General features: G+C 42.2%; 1 long non-coding RNA gene across 1 annotated transcript in view; it reads left to right on the top strand.

Annotated features, from left to right (window-relative positions):
* Positions 1 to 1,094: 1,094 nt before the first annotated feature.
* The window catches only part of LOC108529049 (uncharacterized), a 10,632-nt gene continuing 3,262 nt past the window's right edge, over positions 1,095 to 8,464 (top strand). The window contains exons 1-3 of the long non-coding RNA XR_001885386.1: positions 1,095 to 1,228; positions 2,927 to 3,275; positions 4,373 to 4,518. This is a non-coding gene — a long non-coding RNA (uncharacterized LOC108529049). The remainder of the gene's footprint in view (positions 1,229 to 2,926; positions 3,276 to 4,372; positions 4,519 to 8,464) is intronic.

The raw sequence follows: 8,464 nt of genomic DNA, 5'->3' as shown, positions 1-8,464 counted from the left end.
CACTGCAACCTCTGCCTCCTGGGTTCAAGCAATTCTCCTGCCTCAGTCTCCTGAGTAGCCAGGATTATAGGCATGAACCACCATGCCCAGCTAATGTTTGTATTTTTAGTAGAGACAGGGTTTTGCCATATTGGCCAGGCTGGTCTCAAAATCCTGACCTCAAGTGATTCGCCTGCCTTGGCCTCCCAAATTGCTGGGATTACAGGCGTGAGCCACCATGCCCGGGCAAACCTCTTTTCTTTATAAATTACCCAGTCTCAGGTATTTCTTTGTAGCAATGTGAGAATGTACAGTTAGTATAGACAATTCTTTGTGTGTGTTTGTTATTATTTTTTAGAGGTAGGGTCTCATGCTGTTGCCTGGGCTGGAGTGCAGTGGTACAATCATAGCTCAGGGCAGCCCAAACTCCTGGGTTCAAATGATCCTCCTGCCTCAGCCTCCTGAGTAGCTGGGATTACAGGCATGTGCCACCATGCCTAGCTAATTTTTTTTTTAATTTTTTATTTTTGTAGATACGAGGGTATCAATGTGTTGCCCAGGCTGTTCCTGAACTTCTGAGCTCAGGTAATCCTCCCATCTCGGCCTCCCAAAGTGCTGGGATTACAGGTGCCAGCACTGTGCCTGAGCACTACAATTCTTTTAAGGAGTTTTGCTCTAGAAGGAATTGGGGGAATACAGCAGTAGCCAGATGGGAAGCTGCGGCCAAGAAAGATTTTTTTAAGATGGGAGACATAGCACCAGGCTTGGAGGTTGCTGGGAATAACCTGGTAGAGAGAGGAAAACTGATGAAGAAAGGAAGGAGAATGTTTTTAGGAGGGAATGACCTCTAAGGTACTAGTGATGTGTTGACCTAAGCCAGGAGCTAAATTCATCTACAGGAACAGGAGTGAACAAAGAATACAAGGAAAGATAGATGCTTCACATTTACATTAGTTAAATATTAAATAAAATTTGAAATTCACTTCCTCACTTGTACAAGTCACATTTCAAGCACCCAGTAGCCCTATGTAACATGTGACTAAGGCTATTTTATTGGACAGAGTGGCTGTAAAATATATCCATCATTGCAGAAAGTTCTTTTGGACAGTGCTCACCTAGGCTGTGACCATGGGTATAAGTGGCTGAGGTTGGATGGAGAACAAGATCACTAGAGGAGAGGCCAGGTGTTAGAAAGATCATCTGTGTGTAACTTGAAATTGCTAAGACCCAAGACAGAGGTAATATTGAGGTGAGTGAAAGTGGGTCAGTTATTAACATTATAAAAAAGTGATAAATAAATGACTGGAGACTAAGTGATATGGTCTGATGATAAGATAATTATGGAGGAGGCAGGGGGTATGGTGTAGAAGCAGCAATGAGAAGCAAGAGGAACCCTACCTCAACCTCCAGGTCCTGTGAAAGGGAAGCCAGCTACCACTGCAGAGGGCTGCAGGGAAGCAGTGTCACCAGGGGACAGAGCCAAGTTTCAGTTACTCCTCCAGGGGGAGGGGAAGGACACACTCAGAGGAGAGCATAAAGGAAAGGATTCTGCAGATGATTGCAAGTGAAAAGGTTTTGGGAGATGAGGAGGATGGCGAGTAAGGTTAGAAAAGGGGATGAGCAGAGTCAGATGAGGATTAGATGCCCAGTGATGAGAGGTAACCTGGGAGCCTTGGGTTCCTTGTGGGGATCAGACATCAGTGGGGATAAGGGACATGATGAGATCAGTCCTAATGGTCGCAAGGTACATAGTGAAGGATTGGGGGTGGGGCAGGGTGACTTGACAGGAGCTGGAGGGGTTGGGGATCCCCCTCAATGGTTGCTGGGAGAGGCATGGCTAAAGGGGCATCTTACACTGAGCCATGCCCTTTCTTGGTGGCTGCCTAATGGTGGTCTTACTTGATCCCCACAACTCTATAAAGTGCACACTATTGTTATTCCAATTTTACAGAAGCAGATATATTTAAAAAGCAAGGACTTGGTGAATGAGGGCCTTTAAATTGCAGGTTGAATCTTAATCACCAATGAGGAAGTTAAGAAGGGGAATCTATTTGGGTGTGAAAGTGGAGGGGAATAAAGGACTGGGAGGTGGATTCTGGTTTAACATGTCTGGAGTGGAAGGTGCAGGCAGGGGGGACTGCCACGTGGAAATGAGTTGAAGGTGCTCGGAACTATGGAAGTTGGCTCAGCATTGGTGTTGGAGCTGGAGAAATGGATTTAAAGTCAGCAGTCCAAGCCAGAGCATATTTTTCACCCCCAGATATTCCCAGGTAGAGGTCTTACCACCTCAAGGAAAATGGAATTGTTTTCTAGGGGTGAGAAACAAGAAGAGATTAGAAATAAATTTCAAGGCCAGGTGCAGTGGCTCATGCCTGTAATCCCAGCACTTTGGTAGGCCAAGGCAGGCGGATCATTTGAGGTCAGGAATTGGAGACCAGCCTCACCATCATGGTGAAACCCCGTCTCTACTAAAATACAAAAATTAGCTGGGTGTGGTTGTGGGCACCTGTGATTTCAGTTACTTGGGAGGCTGAGGCAGGAGAATTGCTTGAACCCAGGAGGCAGAGGTTGCAGTGAGCTGAGATCTCGCCACTGCATTCCAGCCTGGGCAACAGAGTAAGACTCCCTCTCAAAAAATAAAATAAAAATAAAAGAAGTGAATTTCAATTTAGGAACCTGATAAAATCCCAGCTGTTGCCCTCAGACTACCTGTATAATATCTTTTTTCTTGCAGTGTTCTGAAGGATTTTCTCAATTTCACTGCTGGTTAAAGGCTAATGCTTTTGAAACACTGCTTTAATAGTGACCCCTAGTGTTATAAGAAGATATCTGCTAACTGATGAGGGAGGTTGGAAACGAAAATTCCCTTAACCTGAAAGTCATTGCATAGATTGATATTGCCAGAAGGTACCTTCATAAATTATTCAGTCCATCTCTCTGCCTTTAGGGAGGATCACACTTGAACAATTCCAGGTCACTTCCCTTCAAGAAAAATGTAATGGACCTGAAGAGAGTTCAGAGAATGGCAAGTAACATAAACAAGGAGAGAGATGTACTTTCCTGTGAGAATGGATTGAAGAAAAGGAGAAAGAAGAGGACAAGGAGGAGGAGGGACAAGAAGAAGCTGCAGACTAGAAAATGGACACAAACAAAACAGTGAAGTAATAGAACAAATCTTTACATACTAGCTCTAAGAGGCACCTGTTTGAAACTATGAAGGGGCTACATTAGCGTAATCCTGGCGACCATTTTTGAGCATTTGCTCCATGGCAGGCATGCTTACAACCACCCATAAGGTAAGCATCATTATGATCTCCATTTTACAGATAAGGAAACAAGGTATAGCACTCAATTAATCAGCCGAGGTGCCAGGTGCTATGGCTTACGCCTGCAATCCCAGCACTTTGGAAGGCTGAGGTGGGGGGATTGCTTGAGTCAAGGCACTTGACACCAGCCTGGGCAACATAGAGAGACCTCATCTCTACAGAAAATAAACAAAATAAGCTGCATGCGATGGTGCACACCTGTAGTACCAGCTACTTGAGAGGCTGAGCTTGGAGGATCACTTGAGTCCAGGAGGTTGAGGTTGCAGTGAGCTCATACCACTGCACTTCAGCCTGGGCAACAGAGGCTGAAAAAAATAAAAATAGCTAAGCTGAGACAGCTCCAAGGGGCAAAATCAGGATTGGAACTCAGGCTTTTTGACTCCTAAGTGTGTGCTTCTAATCTCAATGCAACAGCCCTTAACTAATAAATGGGGATGCTAATTTATATGCAGAAAGCATATAAGTCATTAAACTGGCAAAGGCTAAAAATATAAATTTGTTCTAGAAAAGTGTGGATGTGAACATGGCAGTTTGGGAACATCTGTGATGTTTTCAGGCAAATCCCCTGATCTGACCTGGTGTGCTAATTCTCATGTCCTTACTACACATCAAATCTATGGACTTTCAGACAGATCAAGCAGTACATTTCAATTTTTTTTTAATCTGCAACAGCAGAGAAATTCTTCATGTCTAGCTAAATCCCTCCTGTTGATGCCTATTTTCTTTTATCCTGTCATCAATGAAGATGGAAAACAGCTGGACATAATCCTCTCCAACCTTTTCTATATGTGAACACCATTAAGTCTCTCCAGGTTTCTGGTATATCCACCTTCAAGATACATAGTCCTCCTTCCATTTGAATATCTCCACAGGTTTTGTTATTTATCTTGTGATTTTAATGACCCTTAGGGAAGCATTTCCAATCCTAAAGAGAAGTTTGTGCTGATGTAATTAATAAACCATAAACATGTTTTAATTCATAAAAGCTATGCAATGCCTCTAATTTTCAAAGGACTTCCGTATTCCTTATCTTACTTGATTCTCACATATTTGTCCCTGTTTTACAGAAGAGAAAGTGAGGCTCAGAGAAATTAAGTGATTTGCCCAAGGTCATATAAGGAAATTGTGGGAAAAAAACATAACAAGATTGTTAAAAAGAGGAAGCAAGGTATATGATGACTGAGAAAGTCCAAGGGAAATTTTTAGAAGACATGTAAGTATTGAAAACTAACCCTTTTTGCTTTTTTGTTTGTGTTTGGCAACTATCAGCATCTGGAAATATAAATATTCAGCAAACAAAAGTACAGTCTCCTTTTCCAGTCACCCACAGGGCTTTCATTTTCACAACTGGAGCCCAGAGCCCCTCCTTCCACTTACAGGACTTAGGGAGCTGCCAACTCAGTGCCACCTAATTATTATGAGGCCAGGCACTGTTCCCACCACTCCACTGTATTAACTTGTGGAATCTTTACAACTCTCTGAGTTGGGTGTTATTGTTACCTCTCGCTTCACAGATTTGGAAACAAACACAGTTAGGTTAAATAATTGACCCAAGGTCATACAGAGAGTTTGGTAAATATAAAGGTAAAGTTTAAGTAAAAGCCATGTAAATTCTGCATTTAAATTATTAAGCAGCAAGTATTCGTCACAGACAATGATCCGGTATAATGGCTGTAAGGTAGGTAAGACAAATACGATCCCTTGAATGCACATGGAAATTGAGTCCTAGTGAGGTTAAGTCATTCCGTGTCGATCACAGTGAGGCAGGGTTGATACAAGTTAGCACCCACTAGCATGGCCATACTGTTCTTAAAATGTTCAGTATTTCTGTACAAATTGGTATTAGTTGCTGCCCCAAGTCCTCCATGGGCCTCTCCCCTGTGAGCCCTTCAGATCCCCCCATAGCCTAGCAACTTGTGGGGTCCCTGCTCGGTGACGATTGCACTCAGCCCTTTGGCAGGCTCCCTTTGGAAACTGGCATGGGGGGCAGAGAGGAGGAGATGCTCTGCAGTAGGTCAGGTGCTCAGGGGACAGAGGGTAGCCCAGGACAGGAGCATTTAAGAGGTATCTGCTGCACAGTTGGTTTCACCCTTCCCCTCTGCATTATTACCCAAAAGGCAAAAATAGGGTTCAGGAACAGCAGAGAAAGTATCTTTCCCTTTGTTTACACATTAGCAGGAGAAACTCTAGGTGTTAGAGCAAAGCAACAACTCTGTCTATGGTGCAGTGGTACCCTGAGGGGACTTAGGAAAAAGAAGACCAGTATTTGGGGACAGCCAGAGGGCTGGAAATGAAGACTAAGAAGTTTCTCTCTTTCCTATTTGGTGTATACATGATGATACACACACACGAGAACCTCTGATACAGTGTCGGGCCCTCACCTGGTGCACAATAAATGTTTCTGAACTTTCTGGACTGATTAGATTATGATGTGAACTGTTTAGAAAAAGGCCGGGGGGCTGTTTTCAGCCTTGAATTTAGTAGGGGATTACTAAGGCACCAGAGCAGATATGCAGGGGCCAGGGAGGAGCTGCCAAATAAGAGGACATTGTCTTGGTAAAAAAGAGAGTCTCTGAAATGGGCCAGTAGTTATAAATATCAATGGCAAATGCCTGAGCACTGATGTGAGAAGATTAATGCTAGAAACCTGACCGTCTTGGAAAAGACCTGAGCATGATGAATTCTTTCAAATCTAAATCCACTAAATTAGTTCTGAGACTACTCAGTGTTACATGGAAAGATGACAGCAGACAAGGCACCCCTCCATCTGCAAAACACTTCTGCTAGTGCTTCTAAGGGCACAGGAAGGGGACAAACACAAACAAAAACAGTTGAGAGTCAAGACGATGAAAGACTGAAAGACGACCAACACAAAGGAGTTTGTGAAGTGAGAAGTGTTACTTAGTCAACAGAGAGATTCCACAAAGAATCTCTTGTGTAGTTTTATGACCTCATTCTTGAAAGGATATAGCAGAAAAAGAATTAAGTCATAAAAAGCAAAAGATATTTCTCAATTTTCCTAGTCATAACTTGGTGACTTAAAACAACAAAAGCTTATTCTTATAGAGTTCTGGAGGCCAAAGTCCAAAATCAAGGTGTTGGCAAGGCCGTGCTCCCACAGAAGGTTCTGGGGCAGAACCCTTTCTTGTCTCTTCCAGTTTCTGGTAGCTCCTGGCATTCCTTGGTTTGGGGCAGCATAACTCCAGTCTCTGCGCTGGCCCTCACATGGTCTTCCCTGTGTGATTTTGTGTCCTCTATTTTGTAAGGACACTAGTCATTAGATTTAGGGCCCACTCTTAATCTATGATGATTTCATCTTGAGCTCCTTAACCAGTTACAATTAATTACATATGCTAAGAAAATTACATCCCTATTTCCACACAAGGTCAAATTCTGAGGTTTTGGGTGGCCATAAATTTGGGTAGGGGACATTATTCAACCCAATATAACATGTGACACATGCAGAAAATAGAGAAAAAAGGGAGATTATGCATTTATAACATAGGAAACGGATTTACCCTTTGTGATTACCTTGTTATGCTTTACTACAGCCAACTATCTAATGATTGGTGACAATCAAAAGCAAACTTGACCTTTATCTACATGCTGTAGGACAGTGGTTCCCAAATGCTAAACAATGGAACAGCACTGGTCTGAGGGAAAGCTTTCATAGGCCACAGCATCTTTTCACAATCCCTGCGGGCTCTCGGTTGGAGCCCCAGGGCCTCAGCTGCTCAGCCTCAGCTAAGAGGAGCTACTGAGTAAGAACTTGCTCTAGGCACCTGGGCTCTACCATCTGCCCTGCAAGTTCTTCATGGCCCAGTAAGGAATAAGGACAGCATCGGAGCGATCAGGAAACTTGCTTTCATTTACATAGAATATTCCAAATTAAGGGAAATGCCATTAAGAGTGTTACTTCCATCTTTGCTAACCTATGAGAAACTGAGTTTCATAGTGAATGATAAAGATAGTAGAATACATTGAACATTGATGCTCTAATTTGTGGTGTCCCATTGAATATATAACCACAAGCTGATTAATTTGTATCAAACTAACAATTATGTACAATGCAATAGGATTTCATATAGTAACCCTTCTAAACTCAAAAATTATATATATATTTATAAAAATATATTTCATCTGTGTCTCTCTGTTGTCAGATTACCAACTATCCTTTATGCTATGTCCTTTTTACTTTTTACGTGTAAAGTATGATTTCTTTTATGAAATAGTAAATACAGATTCTTGCCTTACAAAATATAGAGGGCAACTTTTGTTGGTTCCATGCTTTTTAAACATTTTCACTGAATATATTTTATACTTCAGTGATTTCTTTTTTATTGCTTTGGAGTACAGAATTATTGCAGAAATATATTTAAGAGTATAAAGGTATTTCTCCATAAGAAAACCTGCCATTTAAAAGGCAAGCTTATAGGACATATTGGTTAAAATATAATTATATAATTATATTATTTTGATTTAAAGTAACAGTATTTGCACTTAAGAGAAGGTATACCCTAGATTTCCTTTGCACAATAAATTCCTAAAGTACATGTATAATACGATTCCATTTTATATTTAAATCCAAAATTTCAAGAGCACAGTCTTTTCAAATTAAGTTACACCTCCTTCTATTTTTCCTGCAGACAGCTATCAACAGGCAAGATACTCCCACTGTAGCACTCACCTTTCCTATCCACCTGTCTTTCCACCAGGCTTTCGAGATCAGGCAAATAAAAAGACTGTGTCTGGGGTAAAAAATGACTGCAGAGGGAAAGCTGAATCCAGGCTGGACATAGTCGCTCTGCCCAGAACATTGGTTTTTCTCTTTTATGGGCCTTTACTCTGACTGACTACCATTTGGCAAAAATGGTAGTGAGAGCAGCATCACCCGATAATTACCATCTCCTTAAGTGTCAAAAGACCTTAGTCTTCCTTCATATGGAAACTCTCTACCCTCACATTTAAAGCAATTGAGGGTTGATGTAGTGGCTCACACTTGTAATCCCAGCACTTTGGAAGGCTGAGGTGGCCAGATCACTTGAGTCCAGAGTTTGAGACCAGCCTGGACAACATGGCGAAATCCTGTCTCTACACAAAATACAAAAATTGGCCTGGCTTGCTGGTGCGCATCTGTGGTCCTAGCCACTCGGGAGGCT

The sequence above is a fragment of the Rhinopithecus bieti genome, unplaced genomic scaffold (genome assembly GCF_001698545.2).
Source record: "Rhinopithecus bieti isolate Rb0 unplaced genomic scaffold, ASM169854v2 scaffold_3878, whole genome shotgun sequence".
In the NCBI taxonomy this organism is placed as follows: Eukaryota; Metazoa; Chordata; class Mammalia; order Primates; family Cercopithecidae; genus Rhinopithecus; species Rhinopithecus bieti.
This window is presented reverse-complemented; position numbering and strand designations above follow the sequence as displayed.